Genomic DNA, 25,827 nt, shown 5'->3' on the forward strand with positions numbered 1-25,827 from the left:
CGATACTTCGGAGTTCTGGCCCCGAATACAAGGTATCAGATATCTGTGATGCACGTTTTCACAGGGGGTCTCTGCAGTTTTTGGTCGATTGGAAGGGCTATTCACCGGCTGAGAGATCCTGGGAGCCCGCCTCTGCGGTACATGCTCCGCGCTTGATTCGCGCCTTCTATCGCCGGCATCCGGGTAAACCGGGTGCTGCCTCCTTTGGCAGGGGGCATACTGTTACGAACCGTTCCCAACGGTGGTCTTTTCTGCGCCGGTGGCGCTTCATGCCATCTATTCACGCCATCACTCCCAAGATGGCGTCGCGGAATTGAATGGACGGTCTAGAACCCATTCCATCCATTGAGGAAACTCCGCCCAGTGATTTGATCACGTTACTTAAACCGCCGGAATGGAAGACTCAGCGCGTTGCTACTGTTGTTAGTGGTCACGCTCCGTAAGTCTTCGCTTAGGAGAAATACTGGAATTTCGTTTCCGAATTGGTTCCAACCTTCCACCTCCTCCCTTTATTGAAACCTGCTTGTCTATCCTCTTTTCTCTTTCCCAGGCTGACCGGGACCAATCACTGTCACTTCATAGCGTTCAAGAGCTCGTTACCGGTGAAGTCGCCTTCAGACCTGCTCACAGTCCGTAGGTTACCTCCCCTCTCCCTTCGATTCACATTTCATCACACAGGGAGCCTCGTTCTATACCTAGCTCTCATTGTTTCCCCCTCGTGTCTATTCATTAGGAATCTCCGGACTACATCTCCCATCATTCATCCCGGGAATCTCCATTCACATCCCCCTTCGTACTCAGACTGGGTAGGTGGAGCCAAATCCCTTACATATTCCTACAACCTGTCTTCTCTTAAAACATCACTGACCTTGTTTTCTTCCTCTACCAAAGTTCCCGCCGGTCCCGAACCTCTCAACAAACCCACCTCCGAGAATCGGCATAGCAATCGGCGAACTATCGGAGAACCTTCGGGAGAAACCCGCACACTGAAACATTTCCACCTCGAGGTTGCAGCAGAAGTCTTGTCAAATCCCATTAACTCAACGCTCTCAAGCGGCACAGGGTTTTTTCCCCTTTACAAAGGGTTTCCCTGCCGCATCCTTCATTTGCCGAGTTAGAGGCGAAGGGAGGGTGTAACAGGTGAACTCCTGATAGCCTCATCTCACTATTGAAGACAAGGTAGGAAATCTCCAGTTGTTGTGTGGTGTTGGGGGGAAACTGAGTGAGCCATTACGTTCCCACAGTTACAACTAACTCTAAAGTCAAGTTAACACTTCTACTATTTTAAGGGATATGTGCCCTTCTACTATTTTAAGGGATATGAGCCCTTCTACTACTTTAAGGGATATGAGCCCTTCTACTATTTTAAGCTATATGAGCCCTTCTACTATTTTAAGGGATATGTGCCCTTCTACTATTTTAAGGGATATGACCCTTCTACTATTTTAAGGGATATGAGCCCGCCTACTGTTTTAAGGGACATTAGCCCTTCTACTACTTTAAGGGGTATGAGCCCTTCTACTATTTCAAGGGATATTTGCCCTTCTACTACTTTAAGGCATGTGTGCCCTTCTACTATTTTAAGGGATATGAGCCCTTCTACTATTTTAAGGGATATGTGCCCTTCTACTATTTTAAGCGATATGAGCCCTTCTACTACTTTAAGGGGTATGAGTACTTCTACTATTTGAAGGGATATGAGCCCTTCTACTATTTTAAGGGATATGAGCCCTTCTACTACTTTAAGGGATATGAGCCCTTCTACTATTTTAAGCTATATGAGCCCTTCTACTATTTTAAGGGATATGTGCCCTTCTACTATTTTAAGGGATATGACCCTTCTACTATTTTAAGGGATATGAGCCCGCCTACTGTTTTAAGGGACATTAGCCCTTCTACTACTTTAAGGGGTATGAGCCCTTCTACTATTTCAAGGGATATGTGCCCTTCTACTACTTTAAGGCATGTGTGCCCTTCTACTATTTTAAGGGATATGAGCCCTTCTACTAGTTTAAGGGATATGAGCCCTTCTACTACTTTAAGGGATATGAGCCCTTCTACTACTTTAAGGGGTATGAGTACTTCTACTATTTGAAGGGATATGAGCCCTTCTACTATTTTAAGGGATATGAGCCCTTCTACTACTTTAAGGGATATGAGCCCTTCTACTATTTTAAGCTATATGAGCCCTTCTACTATTTTAAGGGATATGTGCCCTTCTACTATTTTAAGGGATATGACCCTTCTACTATTTTAAGGGATATGAGCCCTTCTACTATTTTAAGGGATAAAAGCCCTTCTACTATTTTAAGGGATATGAGCCCTTCTACTATTTTAAGGCATATGTGCCCTTCTACTATTTTAAGGGATATGAGCCCTTCTACTATTTTAAGGGATATGTGCCCTTCTACTATTTTAAGCAATATGAGCCCTTCTACTATTTTAAGGGATATGTGCCCTTCTACTATTTTAAAGGATATGAGCCCTTCTGCTATTTTAAGGGATATGTGCCCTTCTACTATTTTAAGCGATATGAGCCCTTGTGCTATTTTAAGGGATATGAGCCTTCTACTATTTTAAGGGATAAGAGCCCTTCTACTATTTTAAGGGATATGTGCCCTTCTACTATTTTAAGGGATATGAGCCCTTCTACTATTATACGGGACATGTGCCCTTCTACTATTTTAAGCAATATAAGCCCTTCTACTATTTTAAGGGATATGAGCCCTTCTACTACTTTAAGGGGTATGAGCCCTTCTACTACTTTAAGGAGTATGAGCCCTTCTACTATTTTAAGGGATATGAGCCCTTCTACTATTTTAAGGGATATGAGCCCTTCTACTATTTTAAGGGATATGTGCCCTTCTACTATTTTAAGCAATATGAGCCCTTCTACTATTTTAAAGGATATGAGCCCTTCTGCTATTTTAAGGGATATGTGCCCTTCTACTATTTTAAGCGATATGATCCCTTGTGCTATTTTAAGGGATATGAGCCCTTCTACTATTTTAAGGGATAAGAGCCCTTCTACTATTGTAAGGGATATGTGCCCTTCTAGTATTTTAAGGGATATGAGCCCTTCTACTATTATACGGGACATGTGCCCTTCTACTATATTAAGCAATATAAGCCCTTCTACGATTTTAAGGGATATGAGCCCTTCTACTACTTTAAGGGGTATGAGCCCTTCTACTATTTTAAGGGATATGAGCCCTTCTACTATTTTAAGGGATATGTGCCCTTCTACTATTTTAAAGGGATATGAGCCTGTCTACTGTTTTAAGGGATATGAGCCCTTCTACTATTTTAAGGGATATGAGCCCTTCTACTACTTTAAGGGGTATAAGCCCTTCTACTATTTTCAGGTATATGAGCCCTTCGACTACTTTAAGGGATATGAGCCCTTCTACTATTTTAAGGGGTATGAGCCCTTCTACTATTTTAAGCGATATGAGCCCTTCTACTAGTTTAAGGGATATGAGCCCTTCTACTATTTTAAGTGATATGAGCCCTTCTACCAGTTTAAGGGATATGAGCCCTTCTATTATTTTAAGGGATATGAGCCCTTTGACTATTTTAGGCGATATGAACCCTTCTACTATTTTAAGGGATATGACCCCTTCTACTATTTTAAGGGATATGAGCCCTTCTACTATTTTAAGCGATATGAACCCTTCTACTATGTTAAGGGATATGAACCCTTCTACTTTTTTAAGGGATATGAGCCCTTCTACTATTTTAAGGGATATGTGCCCTTCTACTACTTTAAGGGATATGAGCCCTTCTACTATTTTAAGGGTTATGAGCCCTTCTACTATTTTAAGGGATATGTGTCCATCTACTATTTTAAAGGATATGAGCCCTTCTACTATTTTAAGGGATATGTGTTCATCTACTATTTTAAAGGACATGAGCCCTTCTACTATTTTAAGGGATATGTGCCCTTCTATTATTTTAAGGGATATGAGCCCTTCTACTATTTTAAGAGATATGTGCCCTTCTACTATTTTAAGGGATATGAGCCCTTCTACTATTTTAAGGGATATGAGTCCTTCTACTATTTTAAGGGATATGAGCCCTTCTACTAGTTTAAGGGATATGAGCCCTTCTACTATTTTAAGGGATATGAGCCCTTCTACTAATTTAAGCGATATGAGCCCTTCTACTAGTTTAAGGGATATGAGCCCTTCTACTATTTTAAGGGATATGAGCCCTTCTACTATTTTAAGCGATATGAACCCTTCTACTATTTTAAGGGATATGAGCCCTTCTACTATTATAAGCGATATGAACCCTTCTACTATTTTAAGGGATATGAGCCCTTCTACTATTTTAAGCGATATGAACCCTTCTACTATTTTAAGGGATATGTGCCCTTCTACTATTTTAAGGGATATGAGCCCTTGTACTATTTTAAGGGATATGAGCCCTTCTACTATTTTAAGGGATATGTGTCCATCTACTATTTTAAAGGATATGAGCCCTTCTACTATTTTAAGGGATATGTGTTCATCTACTATTTTAAAGGACATGAGCCCTTCTACTATTTTAAGGGATATGTGCCCTTCTACTATTTTAAGGGATATGAGCCTTTCTACTATTGTCAGGGATATGTGTCCATCTACTATTTTAAAGGACATGGGCCCTTCTACTATTGTCAGGGATATAGTACCCTTCTTACCCTTCAATGGATTAAGTGCCCTTATCACCCTTTAAAGGAAATAGTACCTATTACACTTTTCTGAAGGGAGTCAACACTTCTTCACTTCGGCAAGCCTTGTAGCCTTTGTCGGGATCCTTCACGGGCGGCCCACTTCTGGAAGCTTCTCCAAACTTGTAGAACAGATACCTTGCAATGAACTTGAGCGGCCTCAGGACCCTGCACAGGTCTCCACTCCCTCTTCTCTGGCAACTCCAACATTAGAGGCCACTTCTGTTTCTCCCTCGGCCTCTCAGCAGGGGCGTCATTTCACCAAAATGCTAGGGTTAGCGGAAGTTACATCACATGATCCTTGGTCTCTGATGTCATCACAGGAAGTGATGTCATGTGACCCCACCCCAAAATGACATCACTGAAAGTGATGGAACACAACCTTTTACCCCTTGACAAAACAGGATGGGGCTTCACACAGCATTGTTGCTAAGTACACTATGAAAAATATGGTTAGATTATTACTCTAACGGGATATACATTTCATACAAGAATGGATCACCATATATATCGGCAAAAAAAACATGCTATGACTGCAACTTGTTTAAAGTCAAATACATAGTCCGAAATGGATGCTTATTCTACTCTAAATGCTTTTTGGAGGATTTTGTCTGCATTGTGAATTTGAGGTGTTTAAGAACAGAATAAATCAGTGACTCACCCCCCGAAGTGTGCCTGAAATAAACCTTCAATGAGCCTAAAATTATTACATAGAATACAAGAAAGACAAATAGCTCAAATAGCCACATGGCGTTGGCCACAGCCCAGGAGCTTCAAAAAGTAAAAAAAATAAATAGATTTCAAGCATTTTTTTAGGGGTAGCAAAGGAGACCACAGGGGTAGCAAGGGAGACCTCAGGGGCCGCTGCTGCCACCTCTTGCGGCCCATAAATGATGTCCCTGCCTCTCAGTCTTTCGTGGTGGGTCCTCTTTCTTGATTTATTGCACATCTGCTGTGCACTGCAACAATCTGCTTCCACCACTCCTGCGACACCCTCTATCTCTGTCCCGCCCCTCTAGCTTTATATTCCACTCAGTGAAGGCTATTCGTTCTTCTCCTCTCTCTGATTCGGCCAACGTGCTCTTGGTATGTTATGTGAATGTATACTGTGCACCGCTACCATGTGCATGGTCTCCTGCTGCTCACATAGTTCTGTAATAAAGTGGTAGGTTAGTTAGGGAAGATGGACAGTATAGAAATTGTGCTCCGCTGTTGATACTTGCAGAACCAGGAGGAACTGGCATCTGTGTGTGTCGGATTTCTGAGTGTGCTTTGATTGAGTATAATGGGCTTATTTTGGCCTGAACGGTAACGTTCAGTATCTGAGTTATTTGTTTGCGGCTTTTTGTTCTTTTGGTGGATGTTTGGATTGTGTGTTTTGTGTGTATTATGGCTAGCCCTTGAGTGTGTGTGTGGTACATGGGAGGTATGTGGGAGAGGAGCAGGGAGCAGGCAGTGATAATAGTTGTGTGCAGTTGTTTTATTGTCGTTACCAGGATCCGTACTGTCCCATGATTGCCTTGCATCCGGATATGAGTTGTGGGAGCTGCCGTTTCTATACTTGTCTCAGTGAATTGAACAGCCATGTTTTCAGTTGTTTTCTGACAGTTACGTCTGGGACTTCTCCTTTGGTCAGGCCTCACATCTATCTCCTTAGCCCTTTCCCCTGCAGGTCCATGGCTCTGTAAAGTTATGAAAGGCCTGGGAGCCATCTCTGTCTCAGGCAAAGGTGCAGCCCACACACTCATTCTATGTGGACCTCCACAGAGATCTGGGCTCGGCTTCCTGCATCTTGTTTGCGTTCAAAGGGCCCCTTCCTTGCTCGCCTCAGATCCCTTGGGAGTTGGATCTCTGGAGCAGGCCTGGCATGTCTGTGTGGGTCCAACAGCTTGCAGGTGGAGGTCTGCATTGGTGCTCCACGTATCATTTTGTTTAGCCACTGTTTGCATATCAAAAGAGCTGGTTCTTTCTCCTCCCATTGGGGGGAGGGTCCCTAGACAGGTCTTGAGGGATTGATTCTCCAAGGCTCCACAGATCCCTCCAAGTCTTGGGACAAAGTAAGATGTCTGACTTCATCAAACAACTCCACCCTTATCCCACGCCATCTCCCCTTTATGTGCTCCAAATCTCCCAAATAGCCCTTCTATTTCACCCAACTGGCACCTTAACATCTCTCAAGTAACCCCACTACTTCTCTCCACTATGACTTACACACCTTCTAACTAGAACCTCTAATTCTCTAGGAATGTTATATCTTCCAACTCGCCCTTCTGCTTCTCTCAACTAGCCCTTCTACTTCTAGCCCTTCTACTTCCCTCAACTAGCCCTTCTACTACTCTCAACTATGACTTCCACATCTCCTAACTAGAACCTCTAATTCTCTAGGAATTTTATATCTTCCAACTAGCCCTTCTACTTCTCTCAACTAGCCCTTCTACTTCTAGCCCTTCTACTTCTCTCAAGTAGATCTTCTACTTCTAGCCCTTGTACTTCTCTCAACTAGCCCTTCTACTTCTCTCAACTATGACTTCCACATCTCCTAACTAGAACTTCTAATTCTCTAGGAATGTTATATCTTCCAACTACCCCTTCTTCTTCTCTCAACTAGCCCTTCTACTTCTAGCCCTTCTACTTTTCTCAAATAGCCCTTCTACTTCTCTCAACTATGACTTCCACATTTCCTAACTAGAACCTCTAATTCTCTAGGAATTTTATATCTTCCAACTAGCCCTTCTACTTCTCGCAACTAGCCCTTCTACTTCTAGCCCTTCTACTTCTCTCAAGTAGCCCTTCTGCTTCTCTCAACTAGCCCATCTACTTTTAGCCCATCACTTCTCTCAAGTAGCCCTTCTACGTCTGGCGCTTCTACTTCTCTCAACTAGCACTTCTACTTCTTGCAACTAGTCCATCTACTTCTCTCAAGTAGCCCTTCTGCTTCTAGCTCTTCTACGTCTCTCAAGTAGCCATTCTACGTCTCTCAGCCCTTCTACTTCTACCCTTCTACTTCTCTCGAATAGCACTTCTATTTCTCTCAACTAGCACTTCTACTTCTAGCCCCTCTACTTCTCTCAAGTAGCCCTTCTACTTCTAGCCCTTCTGCTTCTCTCAACAAGCCCTTCTACGTCTCTCAGCCCTTCTACTCTAGCCCTTCCACTTCTCTCAACTAGCCCATCTACTTCTCTCAACTAGCCCTTTTACTTCAAACCCTTCTACTTCGCTCAGCTAGCCCTTCTACTTCTAACCCCTGTGCTTCTCTCAACAAGCCCCCCTACATCTCTCAGCACTTCTACTTCTAGCCCTTCCACTTCTCTCAACTAGCCCTTCTACTTCTCTCAACTAGCCCTTCTACTTCAAGCCCTTCTACGTCTCTCAGCCCTTCTACTTCTAGCCCTTCGACTTCTCTCAACTAGCCCTCCGACTTCTCTCAACTAGCCCTTCTACTTCAAGCCCTTCTACTTCGCTCAGCTAGCCCTTCTACTTCTCTCAACTATCCCTTCTACCTCAAGCCCTTCTACTTCATTCGGCTAGTCCTTCTACTTCTCTGAATCAGCCCTTCTACTTCTAGCCCTTCTACTTCTCTCCACTAGGACTTTTATATCTCCCACCTAGCCATTCCACTTCCCTCCAGTAGGACTTGTACATTCCCCAAGCAGACCATCAATACTTCTCCATAAGTACCAGAGCATCTCCCCACTAGCACCTCAATCTTTGCACCCTTGTTTCAGAAGTGCATTGCAATAAAAGCATCAGCAATCACACATGTATAGCCCGAAGGGGCAAACACACCCTCAGCGCCAAATGATTTACAATGCAAAGAACATTGCCACAAACACAACCATGATGGTTCCTAATGGTTCCCTGTAAATGCAGCAGATGGCATATCAGGAACCAGTGCACATGTGTGGCTTCTGACACAGATGCAGCACGAGACATCACACACCTGAGGTCAGTAGAAACACAAAGTCACACAAGAGCTCTGTGAAAAACTCTCTGTGACCAAAGCTGAAGGTGTGTGTGTGCAGTCAAGGAGAAAAGGCATAACAACCCGACAATGTAGCATGTTCAGAAGCTGCCTGCCACCCAGTGAGCAAACCCTCAAGCCACTAGCCAGTCATAAACAGTCACTGGCCACCTCCATTCTATGCATATACCCAGCACATCATTTCTTATTGCCAAGAGCCAAATATCACTAGCCAATGGCTAGCGGCGAATGCACTTTTTGCAGCCCGCTCACACCATCCCTGCATAGCATGTGGGATGATGGCTGCTTGTGTTCCAGCTGAACTGTTTCCCTACAGGGCTCTATGGGAGTGGGGAGACGGAAGCAGCGGCACCGTTGCTAATGGTGCTGGTGCTTCAGCGACCATTCTGCCTACTGGGGCCGCTGCACCCGGCAGGATCAGACGTTCCTGGCACAGCGCCTCCGGCATGCAGTCTGGTAGTGTGGTGGTCTGGAAACAAGGGTGCCGGTGAGCTTTCGGTACCCTTGTTTCCGGACCGCCACACTTGACTCTTCCTTAGCCACATTCTATGGAGCGGCTTGCGCCTGACGCCCCCTTTCCTTAGCCACCCCTCTCCCCACGTGAATGATGGTTGTTGGTTGGTGGGCATTGTTCTAAATCATCGTGCTCTTTGCATGTATTTTCTGGAAGATTCTGTGTTCCAGGCATATGTGGCGTGGATCTTTTTGGCCCCTGTGCTGCCGCTAACCTCTTTTGCACCAGTTTACATGGAACGGCCTCTGATGCACCTTGATCTGCTGTGTGGCACGTTACCTACCACTATTTCGGCTACCACATTTTTTGTTACTCGTCCGCAACCTCTTGCAAAGTGGACGTCTTTGGGTTTTTTCAACACAAAACGTCCATTCTTGGTCACAGTTTGTATGCAAATCAATCAGCTTGGAGAGCTTGAACTGGGGAGTCCATTGGCACAGGAGGCCTCCAATCCCTACCCATAGGGTGCAACATACAGTGCAGCTAAAGAGTACTCATCAGTACTACCTAAGGAAGTTAGCATCACCCATGCAGAATGGGGTCATTTAATGGGCAGCAACTGAATGTTTGATGATTGACTGATCACTTTAAACTTTTACATTTGTTTTAAAGTTCATTGTTATAGTGGCATTCAATTTCATGCTCCCTCCCTGTTGCTCTGTGGGCGCTTTGAAACACAATTTACTTGACATATAAAATGCCCAATAAATAAATAAATAAATAAAGTTAAGGCGAAGAGGGGGCAGGGGGATAAGGGGCAAAGATAACCAACATACTCCAGATTCAGATGACGCCGTCATTCCTGAAGATCTGGTAACGGGAAGCTCCTTGCTTATAACCCTTCTGGGATGCACTGGGAGTGGGATAAGCGGGATGGTCTGCGTTCCCTACCGACCAGTATAGAGATGGCATGTGCTGGAAGGGGCTTCAGTGCGCTACTGGGACCATCTGTCCTGCAAAAATAGGGAAATGATGTCACTAGCCAATCATGGGCCAAGATATATGAAGAGATGTGAATCAGTAAATACTCTCTTGAGTCTGAGGGTCAGCATGGAGCTGAATAAGCCGGGGGTCAAAGCCATACTGACCATGGCAGCACGGGAAAGCACCTGCCTCTCTGGCGCTTGAGGAGAACCATCTCCGGTTCCGGAAGCACCTCAATACCTTCCTCTTTGCTTCTGCCTTCTCTCTTCCTCTCCCCTGCTGATTTCCTGTCTGATACTGCACTGGTCACCTGGCTACCCTCTGATTTCGGGCCCAGATCCCTGCCCACCCAGTTGCACACCCGCACTGCCTCCCGGCAACCCTTGCACTTGGGTCTGTAACCCTACAGTCCCTCTACCTGCACTTTTGCACACCTGCTGTTTGCACTTACCCTTGCACCTGCCATCTGCTGGCCGCACTTCTTGTTATTGTTTTGAACCCATGTACAGCACTGCCCCTCCCCTTTCCCCAGGCACTTTTCTCCCCCCCTCCCGTGCACTTGCGCAATCTCAATGTGACTTGGCCTAGTAGGATCGTTGTCTCTGTCCTCCCTCTGTTCCCCCTTCCTTGCCTCGTCGCGCCTTGAAACACTGTTGTATAGGCGCATTACAAATGCAATATCATATCATGTCATATCACTTCAACAGACCCGCCTGGTTCTGTAGATGCGTGGAAAAGCCACAAAAGAAAAAAATGTTTTACAAAAACACTGTATGCTTTAACTGCAACCTACCACATGGGCCCGGAGCATCATTTTCCATGCGTGAGAGTCAGAAAGTCAGTCTATGAGTCAGTAAAGAAACAGCGTGCAAAGCAATTTGCAATATTCATCACGGGAGCTTGAGTTGCGTGGGTTGTAAAATACCTTAACCTGGAGTGGCCTCATTCATGAATGAAATTACCTGGGAATTATTCACTCCAATTACCTGATCTAATAAAAAGCAAGGTTCACGCAGCCACTGTCCGCGCGCCTTCCCAGAGAGAGGGAGAAGCTGCAAGCAAGGCTAATTGGATGACCTCTTCCCCATCCCATAAGAGGTAGGGAGGTTATATTTTAGAGGTCAGCTGGCTGTGAGTCCTTTCTCCCACCTCAAGGGCTTTAATTAAAAACTTGATTCTGTCTGTTGTTGGGCAGATTCCCTCTTGAATTCGAACTGCAGTGTTTTACAATCACTGCTGAATTTTCAGGCTTCCCGGTTAAATGTTGCTCCCCCTGCGATGCGCAACCAAGCTGAAGTTTAGTGCTGCTCCACGGGCCTTATATTCACTTGATAAAAACAGAAAGCAAGCAGGCGCTCCATGGTGAGAATTATAATGACTCCCAAGAATGCCTCCAATTGTTACAGTAAGGAAGCCTGACGGGAGAACGCGGCTGCATGAAGAGCTTTGCACTCTCCATTGAGAGCATTCGTGTAACCAACAAAATACAGCAAATTCTGTCTAGAAACAAATGTGAAATCTACAACAAAAGCAGAAATCAGGCACACGTCCAGAATCAGTCATCACATGACATTGCCGCTAAGTTACTGTGGCAACAAAGTAGTGCAGCTGCTGGCAAATTGCGGGACAACAAGGAGCTCTTAACTAAATTAATTTATTGTTTAATTTCTTTGGAATTTTAGAAAGTGCTACATTACGGGCATGCCGATATAACCCACAAATGCACAATTCTGCGCCTTTCTTTTCGTCTTACAGCAGTTGAAATCATTTTTAATTTAATTTCTTAATCATCCCATCTAGAATCGCTGTAGAGTGCACACACAGCAGAAACAACAAGGACACATGCATGCACGTGAGGCTGAGGGTAGTGTGACAAATCGAGGGAATGTATCACTTCTCCCCAAAGGGGAGCCCCTTCCTCTGAGTCTTGGGAGGTGAGCCCGCTCCGCAATATGCTCCCTAGTGGTAGAGCCAGCTGGGACCTCAAAGGGGCAAGGAATCCCGTTCCTGTGAGGAACTCCCTCAAGTCGTACATTCTATGGCCTACATGGGATGTTTCACAACACCAGACTCTATGTCGCACCAAGGTTGTGACGAGGATGCTGAAATAACAAATGCACTGAAATACCAAAACTGGGATGAAGAAGCCATAATATCAGAAACTGGGAACTACCAACACTGGGACGAAGAGAATCCTAATGGGTGTTGTTATCTCAGGAGAAAAGATTATGCCACTTTAAAACCTTATACTCAATCCATAGAGAGGTGGATAAACGTGACCCCAGTGTAAGACGAACGAGAGGGAGACGGAGAGAGAGAAACCCATGCACGTCAGCTGGTGAAGGCCCCAAGCTATGTGACTCGAGACAGAGAGAGGGAGAGAGAGAGAGAGAGAGAGAGAGAGAAAACAACATACGCCAGCTCAAGAATCCCCAAAGCAACACACAACCTGACACAGAAATAGAGTTTAAAACTCACATATCTTTGCAAGGCAGTGCGCCGGAGCAATGGCGATTTTAGAACCTGAGAAAGCAGACAGGACCAGTGATAGGAATCCTTGGTGGACAGAACGTCCAAACAACATCCCCAATGCCACGTGCATTAGCAGATCACAGCCGATGTGGTCAGCCACGAAAGAACCGCAAAGTCTTGTAAAGAGCGGAGAATATGAGGGGAGAGACGCTGGAGCAGGAGAGAAGATGGCTGTTCATGCGCTGACAAGGGACTGCAGAGACGATGACTCTCACAGACATTCTCCTACCGCAAGGAAGGTAACAGGGAGAACGGGAAACCCTGGAGGACCCAAGGGAATCATTATATCACCCAGCCAACTCGTCCCAGTACAACATTTGAAGCAGAGTTACATTTTAAACAAAGGAAGTATAAGTGTGATAACTTTATAGAAAGAACTGTTGAACTACTAAATATTAGAAGAAGAGTAGCGTATATAAGAATACCCTGGGAACAGGGGAAGATAACTTGACATCCTGTACACAACTAAAATAAACTGAGAGAGGAAACAAGATATGAAAAAGAGCCTTCAGAAACTAAGCAATTTAACCACATATTAAGAAAGCTCAAGCAAAGATAAGTAAAATTGTAAGCTGAGAATCAAAGGCAAGAAAGGAGAACTAATAAGACAATTCCAAGAGGGACAAACCAAGAAAAGGGAAAACCAAATAACGCAGTTGAGGAATTGAAGAGTTTAATAAAGGAGGTTTCAAGAGAATATTTGTAAGACTGGTGCTAGACGTACCCTTAGGAGAAGGGAGTCATTCTCCACATCTGAGTTAGTTTTCATAGTGGTAGGGCCAGGAAAGGGTAGTTTTGGACAGGGGGCTTATTCCTTTGTTGACATTCTCGACGGACTGACAAGCACCTCAGTTAATAACATAGGCAGGGACCACCCATAGAGATAGGGAAAGTTGGACTTTATAATTTTTCTTTAATAGATAATATACACCATGTCCTCAATGTGCCCCTGTACTTCTTCTGAGTCACCACAGTAGCAGTAAGCCACGGCAGAACAGCAAACCTGAGTGCAAGGTGTCAGTCATTACAACCACTGGTAAGAGGGGTTTGTCAGTTCGCTCTCTTTTTGGAGCAGATGCTGCTTGAGAGCCATCTTAAAACAGTTGGGGGTAGCGATGTTGTTGATGTTTAGAAGAAGGGCAATACATTGGTACAGAGCCTGGAGCCTGGAAGAGTGTGACCTGCACAGAAAACAGGCACACTTCTCTAAGGCACAGAAGCTCATGGGTGGTGAAACAGCGGTGCGTTTCAAATGCAAGCTGGGAGAATGAGGCATGTTTTGAGGTTAGTAAGAAGCTGCAAAAATATGGGCAGGTTTGCTGTGAAGAACTGATGGGGCCCAACAAGAAAAGCATGTGTCTGGGGTTCCTGTTGGTCCTCTTGTTCAGAGGAGAATTGCCTGGCATTTCAGCGCTACGCTGCCCTTGTGGGTGGCACCAGAGTGATATGCAAACGGCTATTTCTCCTCTGTGAAGGGTGCAGTGAGCTAAAGCTTGATTGTAGACCCTCCTGAGTGGAAGACATTCCATAGAACAGGGTATTTGCACCTTGTTCATTCTCAGTAGCGGGGCTCCCACACCCTTGTTTAATTTGTAAAACTTGGGGTTTCACCCTAAGTAACCGAGTGTAATCCAGTTGTTGACCCTTTCATCGCTGTGCTTTGGAGAGGCTCTGCTTCACGTCACTGAGGAGGCCCAACGAGGTCAGAAACCTGTCTCGGGTGGCTCTTGGTACTTTTGTTCAGAGGGGAGTTGCCTAGTGTTTTGGTGCTGGACTGCCCTTGTGGGTGGGACCAGTATGATATGCAAAGGGCCATTTCTCCTCTCTGGAGGCTGCACTGAGCGTGGTTGTAGACCCTGCAGAGAGGAGGAAATTCCATAGAACAGGGTATTTGAACCATGTTTGTTCTCAGTCGAGGGGTTCCCACACGATTGTGAGACTAGTATATGGTTTCCCAGCATCTTCAAATCCAAGGATATTCAAGAGCGCTGCTTTGAGGATGATCTGATCCTGATATTTAGGAAATATGTTTTTTCCCCTATGGACCTTTTTAGAATTTAGGAATTGTGTATGTATGTGCGTGTGTATGTGATCAGTTTCAATTGCACAAACCTAGCTATGAAACAAAAAAGCATCATAGAATGAGGGGGTGGGGGGCTGTCAGTATAGGGAGCTAGAGACGGAACTTGGTAGGGGAAGGAATGAGGATGAGGGTGGAGTGGACGACCAGGTCCCAGTCTGCATCCCCTGAGGAGGAGCTTGTGAGGAGCAACGTCTTCACTTCCGAATATCTTACAGTTCAGGAAACCACAAAACCACTTCACGAGATCCTCAATAAAGTAGATCTGTTTGGGCGTTTTCACTTTTTTCACAATACAACTTTTTTAAATGACATGATAGTTTTCATGTTGGCGTGTGTCAGACCTGTGTTTGGAGATTTTTATCTAAGTTGTTTCCGAAAAGAATAGAAACATGACCTAGACTGGTTTGGCGAGGTATAAGTAAAACTGCCGGTTAGTGCAAACAATTCTGCACGACTGTATTATACATCTTGGGATGTCTTGTGTGTTGGGAACTGAACATGTCCACAACAAACCTTACCCTGAGTCTAGCCTGGCACTTGCTCCCCAATACAAACACTGATGTTGAAGTCTTTCTATCCTTACACTTAATCCATGTCCTGCCCATGTGAGCATAAATGGTCCACGGTTACAAACGTTTGAATGTTAGGGTGAGGGTTGACAAAAATGAAATGAGCACCACGCCCTGAAGCTTTATATACTTAGTGATTCAAGACTTTCACTCACAGACATATTTGTCGAATATAAAGATCTGCACTCATTCTTAGGTCCCAAAAATGCTCTTGATTTTATGCAAAGCAGGCTACAACCCTCGATGTTGCTACTTGTTCTGTGACTAATCCCAGGGTAATGTCTCTGCTACCTTGGGGGAAGTCCCTTCTCATGAGGCCAGGGAGGTGAGGCTGCTACCAGATAGTCCCAGTCAGGGTGGTACTCAGCGTGTGGATCTCATCGTGAGGGAAACCCTCTATGGGACTAGTGACGATTATCTTGGGAGAACACGACATGCACACCCTCCATCTCTGTCCACTCTCTCCTCTCACTCCACTCAGTCCACTGTGGTTCCCCACATGTCTATGTATTTCTGTAGGGTAGAAGACCTCATCCCCACAGACCATACTGGGATGAGGAAGAGTGAGGGCTACCCAGAGGGAGTGTCTTTACCTACAGACAAGTAGGAAAAAACCCACAGCAGAACCAACATACATGGTACAATCAGAGTCAGACCTAAACATAAAAAGGGAAGAAGGAATTTGTACTTAGTGAGCTCCTCCCTGGAGGAACCGAGAGCCAGCCAGAGCCTCGCCGATGAGAATAGGAAAGGCTGATGGAGCTTGGACAAACCCACACTCTGCTCCCCGTTGTCCAGGTTGGAGAATCGGAGGTCCGGGAGCAACTGGGAGTTGGACCACATGGTTGGACTGAGAAGCGGGACCTGGGAATGCTGCGCGGACACGCAGAGATGACTAGAAGGCATGCAGAAGCCTGAAGCAGGAAGAAGCAGTTCTGCAAAGCCGCCCGAGCAAGCTGGTAATGAGCCACAAAGGTACCTGGAATACCGTAGCGGGTGATAGAGATTACAGAACAAAGGAGGTGGTTGGGGGAGGCTAAAGAACCCTATCTCCCTTGTGCCAGTACTTGGTAAAATATAAGAAACAGACATATGGGAAACAGTGCCTGGCAGGCTAGTGAACCAGGCCTGGGTACAACATACGATAAACCTGAGAAAGGGGTCTGGGACCTATATGAAGTCAGGGAAGTCTCGCAAGAGCAGCACAGCACTGTCTGGGGCCCACACGAAGTCAGAGAAGCCCTGCAAGAACAGCACACAGGGGGTCAAGGGCCCATATCAAGTTGAAGAAGCTCACAACCAAGGGGCCGGGGCCCACAGTGAGTCTGGGTGGTCCAGAGAAAACATAAAGGGGGTGGGACCCATTATCCAAGACTGAACACCAAGAAGGTAGGAGGAATCCAGGTGAATCCAAGTAAGATACCCATGCTGGAGAGCAGGAGTTACAGAAAACGTAACTTGTTCCTTCTCCAGCATGGGATCTTACATGGATTCACATGCTGATGAATAAGATTACACAATAGTTCAAACAACACAACCATGGGAGGCGGAACAGCTCAACATAAGCAATGGAAACTCACCTCAAGCAACAAGGTTGCGGAGCACCGCCGGCCCCATACGAGACTCCTCCCTGGAATCCCAGTGGAGGCAGTAGACCCTTGTGAAGGTGTGGCTAGACCTCCACGCAGCAGCCCTGTAGATGCAGGGGAACACCAGACAGGAGCGCCATGGTAGTGTCCACGCCTCTGGTGGAATGTTCGCTGGGTCTGCCCAGCAGAGGCCTCTTGGCAAGCCGGTGACAGTGAGAAGTGCAGCCAGATAGCCATCTGGAGATGGAAGCCTTAGGCAAAGTTTTCCCTGTATCAGCAGTCCCTAAAGCAACAAAGAGTTGCAAAGTCTTTCAATAGTCTTTCGTGCATGCAACATAAAACTTCAATGCACGGGAACATGTCCAGTGAATGCAACATTGCCACCGCCAGAGAGGTAGGAGATTCGAAGAACACTGGAAGATTTATGCGTTTGTGAGATGAAATTCTGAAGGAACTTCTGGCATGAAAAAAGGGTTAGTGCGCAGCGCTACCCTAGACTGGTGAAAAGCCAAATGTGATGGTTTGTTAGCAAGAGCCTGCACTTCTCCAACACGCCTGACTGATGTAATAGCAACTAGGAAAGCAGTCTTCCAAAAGAGAAACTTCAAAGGAGCCCGGTACAGAGGCTCAAAAAGAGAGCCAATCAGTTTAGAGAGAACCATGGTGAGTTCCAACACTGGAGCAGGTGATTTAACTGGGGGAAAAGCACTGACGAAACTCTTGAGAAACTCTTTAACAAGCCTATGCGGCCAAATAGAAGGCTTGCCAACAGTCCGAGCCACAAAGTGAATCTTTACTGACGCATGTGCGAGGCGAGCTTTCGCAAATGACAGTAAGTATAGGAGGATTTGAGCAGTCGTAATATGGTGCGGGTTAAGTTGCTAAGACTGACAACAAATTGAAAACCTCTTCCACTTATGCTTGTAGCAGAAGAGTGTTGACAGAGTTCTCACCTTGGCCAGAACCTTACAGCATTCTAAGGGTACCTGAAAGATTCCAAATTCCCGTTCTGCAGGAGCATGGCTGTCCAACTTCAGGAATGTTGGGTCGTGATGCAGGACGGCACCTCCTTCTCTGGACAGCAGGACTGGAAGAGGAGCAAGCTTGATGCACAGTGCTTCTGACAGATGGAGTAGTTCTGAGTGCCAGATGTGCCGTGGCCACGCCAAATCAATCAGAATCATCCTGCACCAGCTCTGGTTCAATTCCCTGAGTACTTGTTGAATGAGTGGGATAGATGGGAATGCATATAGGAACCAACTCTCCCAAGGGATGGAGAAAGAGTCCCCTAGACTTCTCTTCTGAGTACAGCTGCTGGCAAACTGGCAGAACTTGGATTTGCTTGCCGAAGCGAACAAATCAATCTGAGGCTGACCTCATCTTGCGAACAGACAAAGAACTTAGTCCTGATGGAGCTCCCACTCGTGGCGAGACAGCAGTTCCCTGCTGAGGGATTCCGCGATCGTGTTGCGGGTCCCGGCCAAATGAAAGAGAATGCAGAACATCTCTTGCGTGATTGCGCAGTGCCAGAGTGTTTGCGCTTCCTTGGATAGAATGTGAGAGTGGGTCCCCCTGTTGCTTCCTGAAGTAAAACATGGTGGTTGTATTGTCTGAGAAGATGGTGACCTCCTTCCCGGTCAGATGGGTTTGAAAAGACCTGAGAGCCCAGAACATTGCCAGGAGCTTGCATCTAACACATGGATGTGAAGTTCCTTGTCCTTCGGTAGCCAGAAGCTTCTGGTATGGAGTTAATCTGTGTGTGCCCCAACCCTCCAGAGAGGCATCAGTAGTTACAGTGGCTTGAGGGGCCGGTGTTCAAAAGAGGGAACCCTGAGTCAGGTACTGCCGCGGTTTCCACTACTGGAGGGAACGTCGAAACTCTGGGTTGAGTGCAGCCTGGTAGTCTAAAAGAGCCTGATATTTGTTTGCACATGGAATCCAGGAATTCCTGGAGCGGTCTCATGCGCAGCCTGCAGTGAGGAACAAGGGAGCTGCAGGAGTACATCATCCCTAGAAGGAACTTGATTGAGCAATCTGTGGTGAACTGGAGAAGAGACATCCGCTGGACCTTGTGGAGCATGGACTGTATTCTCTCCTCCAAAGGAGTTGCAAGGCAGAGCAAGGTGCTCAGTTGAGAACCCAGGAATAGAGCATTCTGGGATGTCCATAGACATAACTTGGGAATGTTTATGGAGAATCTCAGAGACATCAGACATCGAATAGTGTTGTTGGTATGCAACAGGGCGAGTTGGTGGGACTGTGATCCGATCAACCAGTCGTCCAGATAGGAGTAGACATGCACCCCTGTACAGCGCAGTTGAGCGGCCACTGGGTTGAGGCCTTGGTGAACACCCAGGACTTTAGGCTGAAGGGTAGAGCCTTGACTTGGTAGTGCTTCCCTTGCACAACGAAGCACAGGATTCGTTTGTGCTTCCGATGGATGGGTACATGGAAGTATGTGTCTTCCAGATCTAGAGAGGCAATACAATCTCCTTGTTCCAGCTGCTCTAAAAACTGCTGCAACGTAACCATCCTGAACTTTTGGCATTTGAGGAATTTGTTGAGCGCCCCGAGATCCAAAATGGGTCTCCACCCACATTTTTTGTTTCTCACCAGGACGTAGTTGGAGTACACTCCTGAGCCCCAGGGGTGCACAAGAACTGGTTGTATAGCCCCCTTTTTGAGTAGGGGTTGAACTGCCTGTAGTAGGAGAGGCAGATGTAGTTCCCTTTTGCGTACAGGTGGAATGGAGGGACACTTTCCTAGGAACTCGGGGGTGTACTCTCAGTACGAAGATGAACACCTATTTGTCGGTGGCAATGTTCTTCCACTGGTCAACAAACTGAGGCAACCGGCCTCCCACTGAGGTGCTGAGTGGGGGCACAGAACCTGATCCTGGTCATGCCTGCTTTGGAGTCTGGGTGCGGGTGATGGATGCCCGTCACCTCTGCGTACCCCTGTATGTTTCAGATCTCCCACAGTAGGACTTGTGTTCGGAGGTGCGAGAGAGTTGCCAATAAGATGGCTGTTGATAACTCCCAAAGGTCCTAGAGAGTCTCCCCACCCAGAACGAAAGGGCTGCCTGTGCTGCTGGATGGTATCCAAGGAGCAAGTAGCGTCCGTGTCAGTCTTGTTCATTTGGAGGGTTTCATCAACCTTCTTTCCGAAGAGGTCAAAACCTGTGTCCGCCACATCCAGTACCATGGTGATCGCATGGTCAGCCGCTATCGCCCCTCTCTCTTATCGGCAGGCAATACATCCAGGAGAGGTCCTATTTTGTACCGTAGCTCTCTATCTACCTGAAGAGAATGTCCAGGGAATTTGCAGTCTTGATAGTGCAAGCCGCAGTGGTAATAATGCGTTTTCCGAATGCATCCAGCTGCTTCCCATCTTTGTGTGTTGGAACCAGAGACTGGGATAAAGGGATAGCCAATTTCCTGCTAGCTGTTTCGGAAAACACCAAATCAGATGATGGGTGCAAACAGAGACATTTTGGTGCATCTTCTCAAACTCTGTATTTCTTTTCTAGGAGGTCCTTCTTTGGTGGTGCTGAAAACGGGTTGCCCATAACCATGAGACCATCCTCCCTGATGGTGTCCAACAGATCAATGGCCACCATTGATTTTATGGAGGCTTCCCTCCCTTCATCCCACTCCTCCCCAGTCCCTGGGCTCTCCCCACCCCACCACAGACCCTGGGCTCTCCCCACCCTGCTCCCACCACTATCTCATTGCTCCCAACCATCCTGCTCCCACCACAGTCCCTGGGTTACCCCACCCTGCTCCCAGCACAGACTCAGACCCAGTGGCGGCTGGTGAATTTTTTAAGTGGAGGGGCATAAATATTTCCCCCAGATATGCCATAGCGACCAAGTGTAACGCGGTAGCCTGAACCAATCAAGGGAGGCTCGGGGGGATTTCACGCTGGGAATTTATTTTAAATAATGGGTTACATTGTTGCATTTAAGAACATACTTTACGAAAAAATTGGATAAAAAGCCAAACCGTTTGGCAATTGGTGCTGGGAGGCCCAGGGGGTCAGGGGGGGAACAGGCATGATATTTTTTACTGGACATCTATGTAGATGTCCAGAAAAAAACATACCATCCCTGTCCCCTGGGCCCCACAGTGCCTAACACAATCAACATGATTATGTTTGTATGCAAGACGCTCGGCGCCCAGAGGGTAAGCATGGTATTTTTGACTGTTTTGACTGGACATCTATGATAGATGTCCAGGTAATAAAATACCATCCCTGTCCCCTGGACTCTAACAGCGCCTCTGAAGTGGTACAGCATACATGCATCCATACTCATATTTAAATAGAAAATAAATTAAAAAAATGTACCTTCTGCCCCGCTCCTGAAGTTTCAACCCCAGCGCTCCAGCTCCTGTATCATGAACAGGAATCGGGAAGCTAGAGCTTGCTGGTTCCTGCACATGCGTGCTGGGTCCTGTGCATGGGTGCTGAAACGCCCCGCTCCAGACTGCTCTGTCCATACGTGCGAGGAGATGCAGGAGGTACCCCTCACTCATACAGACATGCAGTTCCCCAGCTAGCATTTCCAATGAGCTATGCAAGACTGGTGAAGCAAAACGCTCTGACTTGCATGGCTCAGTGAGCATGTGCGGCTCGGGAACTGAACTGTCAATGGGAAAGAGTGTTTCCCTTTGACAATTCAGCAAGCCCAGGAGCACTCCCTCAACTGGAAAAGGCAGCTGAGGGGAGTGCTCAATGTTTCATTGGGCTGGCTCTTTGCCTCCATAAGGGGTGAGACAAACTTGAATTCACTAGCACATTTGTTTATTTAATTATCTCAGTTTTAACCTTATACTTTTACTTAAACAGCACAACTCCAAACCTGTATTTTTATTGTCACTATGTGCTATTTGCCTTAATGACCTTAGCAGGGGTCATTATAACTTAGGATAATGACGTTTCCCGAATTATGGCCCTTAGCTTTGGCTCGGGCCATAACTTAAAGGTGTGCCATTACTCTGCACTCATGACACGCCAGTCCATCTATACGGTTATATTACAGTGTCAAACCATGTGTCTATGTTTTAATCTGCACGTTTTGTGACAGTGACAAATTATGGATTTAAAAGCTTTGAATCAATCATAACCACTGGCAGTAAAACTGAGCATCTTCCTAGAGCATTGTTTTTCAACCTGCTGTGCATTAACAGAAGGGGAACACAGATGGAAATCAAGCCTGCAGCAATACAGTACGCCTGCTTCGCCAGGTCCCTTCTGCGCAGGGCCACAGGCAACAGAACGGTAACTCTCTGCAGTGTGCCTGATGCTCCTCTCCTTTTCAGCCTGACCTTCCTCCTCCCCGCCAAGGCCTTTGTGTTCGGCGTGCGCGGCGGCGACACCGCGCTCGCACACTTTACGGTTTCCGCGCAGCTCTGCGCTTATGTTGCACTTCACGGCGCCGCGGACGCGCCGTTCCGCTTCGGCGAGCAAGGTCACCCGGAGCGTCCACCCGCGTCCAGTACATAACTGGCGGCCCACATGGGGCAGATTCAGAGAAAGGATCCCGCGTGCCCCAGCTCGGAGGTTTTATGAATGTCAGAGCGGGGGGATTAACTTCAGAAAAATCAGGCTCCCAGCCTAGCTGTAATGTGAATAGCGTCACCTTGTCACAAGGACCTGCCACAGTTGTCACCCGTAATCATATGTGTGCCCAGTGTGTCCGCCTTTCACATCACAGGAGACACGTAATCACATCTCGCAGCAGCCGTGAAAGGGCACAGCCAGAGGAAAGCAATCATTACAGACATTCCCACCGTTCCCCAACACTACAGATATTCGGGGGGCATTCTATCTGCCGTCCTCAATTCAATGTTTAGTTCTAAGAGTCTATAAAATACTACACCTCTTTTAAAACTGGAAACATATTCTGTTTTCTTTTATTGGAATGTATGCTTCCTTTATCTGATAATAGTGTCAATATTATGTTATGTATTACTTCTTCTAAATGTATTATGTTTCCCCACGTGAGCACTGCTAATACTATCCTATTATTATTATTATTATTATTATTATTATTATTATTATTATTATTGGGTATTGTTAATATTTATGTTGCTGACATATAAGGCACAATGATCTGCTTCAAGCGGTTGCAAAGTCCTGATAATGGATTGCGCAGTTCAGATCACATATAAAAATGCGAAAATAGAAGAAAAGTTAAGAAACAACAAAAACAGAAAACAGATAAACATAGAAAATAATAAAAAACAAAAAAGGTAAATATAAACATAGAAAATCCAAGATTGCAAGAAATCAACTATTAGGGCCCGTGGGGTCGACGCAAACTCTGCATGATGCTATGGAGATCCAGGGACCCCGAAATATGAGGACTTTGCTGTGCGTTACCTAGAACAGGAACCGATCCATCTTTAAACCCTCATCTTAAGAGAAGGGTGTTGGTCACAAATCGACCAGAAAACTGAACTTTGGAAGAAATTCTAGACTGCCCAGCCTCGCCAAGTGCAGGAAAGCAATGCCTGCAATTCTTGACCGCACCGCCCTGCCGAGCAGTGTGTGCAATTCTAGACTGCCCAGCCTCGCTAAGAGCAGGAAAGCAATGCCTGCAATTCTTGACCGCACCGCCCTGCCGAGCAGTGTGTGCAATTCTAGACTGCCCAGCCTCGCCAAGAGCAGGAAAGCAATACCTGCAATTCTTGACCGAACCGCCCTGCCGAGCAGTGTGTGCAATTCTAGACTGCCCAGCCTCGCCAAGAGCAGGAAATCAGTGCCTGCGATTCTTGACTGCACAGGCCCACCAAGGGCAGGTGAGCAATGTCTGCAATTCTTGACTGCACAGGCCCACCAAGTGCAGGAAAGCAATGCCTGCAATTCATGACTGCACAGGCCCTCCAAGTGCCGGAATGCAATGCCTGCAATTCTAGACTGCACAGGCCCACCAAGTGCAGGAGAGCAATGCCTGCAATTCTTGAATGCACCATCCTGCTGAGCAGTGTGTGCAATTCTAGACTGCCCAAACCCACCAAGAGCAGGAAAGCAATCCCTGCCATTCTGGACTGCACAGGCAGACCAAGTGCAGGAAAGCAATACTTGCAGTTCTTGACTGCACAGGCCCACCAAGTGCAGGAAAGAAATGCCTGCAATTCTTGTCTGCAACGCCCCACCAAATGCAAGGGAATATTATGCACAATTTTAGACTGCACAGGCCCACCAGGTGCAGGAAAGCAATACCTGAAATTCTTGACTGCAAGGGCAAACCAAATGTAAGTGAACATTATGCTCAATTCTAGACTGCACAGGCACACCAAGTGCAGAAAAGCAATGCTTGCAATTCTTGACTGCACAGGCCCAGCAAGTGCAGGTGAGCAATGCCTGCAATTCTTGACTGCACAGGACCACCAATTGCAGGAAAGCAATACCTGCAATTCTTGACTGCAAAGGCCAACCAAATGCAAGTGGATATGTAGTACAATTCTAAACTGCACAGGCACACCAAGTGCAGGAAAGCAATGCCTGCAATTCCTGACTGCCTAGGCCCACCAAATGCAAGTGAATAATATGCACAATTCTTGACCACACAGGCCCACCAAGTGCAGAAAAGCAAGGCTTGCAATTCATGACTGCACAGGCACGCAAAGTGCAGGAAAGCAATGCCTGCAATTCCTGACTGCCTAGGCCCACCAAATGCAAGTGAATATTATGCACAATTCTAGACTGCACAGGCCCACCAAGTGCTGAAAAGCAAGGCTTGCAATTCATGGCTGCACAGGCACACCAAGTGCAGGTGAGCAATGCCTGCAATTCTTGACTGCACAGGCCTGCAAGTGCAGGTGAGAGATGTGTGCAATGTTTCACTGCACAGTCTCGCCGAGTGCAGGTGAGAAGTGTGTGTGTAATTCTAGACTCAACAGGCACACCAAGTGCAGGCAAGCAATGCCTGCAATACTTGATAGCACAAACCCACCACATGCAGGTGATCAATCTGTGCTATTACTGACTGCACAGCCCCACCAAGTACAGTTGAGCAATGTGTGCAGTTCAAGACTGCCCAGCCTGTAGCAGTTTATTGAGAGGTGCCCCTCAACAAAGGGAGTTCCATCCCTCCCCAAGCTAAGTTTCACAAAATATACCGTTAATGTCAGTTATTTTCTTCAGTCCTATCTCAGCCTCATATCATGCCCCTTGGGATGTCAGACCTGTCTCCACTTAAAGGCATGTGTTGGGGAAGCTGGAATAGTAAAAATTGGGATGATTTGAGAATATTGGTCTAGGAACAAAGCCACGCCTTCCTTCTTTCCTTCTTGCATTCCTTCCTAACAGAAGTTGGGGCAACAGGACAAATAGGATCACCCCATTAAATTACAGTCTATAGTGTTCAGCGCACACCAGGAATGAGCTTTGTTAATTTTAAATTTTAAAAAAAATCACCCTGTGGTGTTCTGCCAAGGGGAATTAATTAACTTAATATGTTAAGTTACTTAGGCTAAGGATCTACACAGTTTTGCACCCTCTCCCCGCCCACTCTAAAGCAAAAGAACTTAAGGCAAGCAGATTTCCCCACCGTTTTGTCTCACATGGCTCAGTTCTACTTACATAGAAAGCCTCTGTTTAAAGTTCAGGAATGCCAGCTGCATTTCAGGGCCCTCCTGGAGGATAGGGCAGGGGTCTGGTCACAGCACTCTCAAGGATGGTCCCTAGCTCTTCACCATAGAATCCAGGCAGCTTTTTGGCCTGCCCACCAAGAGACAGCAGCAATAGACAGCTCCACCCAGAGGTATTTATATCAAAATCTTCTTTTAGTGTTTCCTGGCAGCTGTCAGATGGTACATTTCAGAGGCTCTCGCCCAATGGTAATTTTAGGAGCTCCTCCCTTCCTCATAGTGCATCCACTTTATATATCAGTGATGACACCATCAGGTTTACAATC

The sequence above is a fragment of the Ambystoma mexicanum genome, chromosome 14 (assembly GCF_040938575.1).
Source record: "Ambystoma mexicanum isolate Mex_15411 chromosome 14, UKY_AmexF1_1, whole genome shotgun sequence".
Lineage (NCBI taxonomy): Eukaryota > Metazoa > Chordata > Amphibia > Caudata > Ambystomatidae > Ambystoma > Ambystoma mexicanum.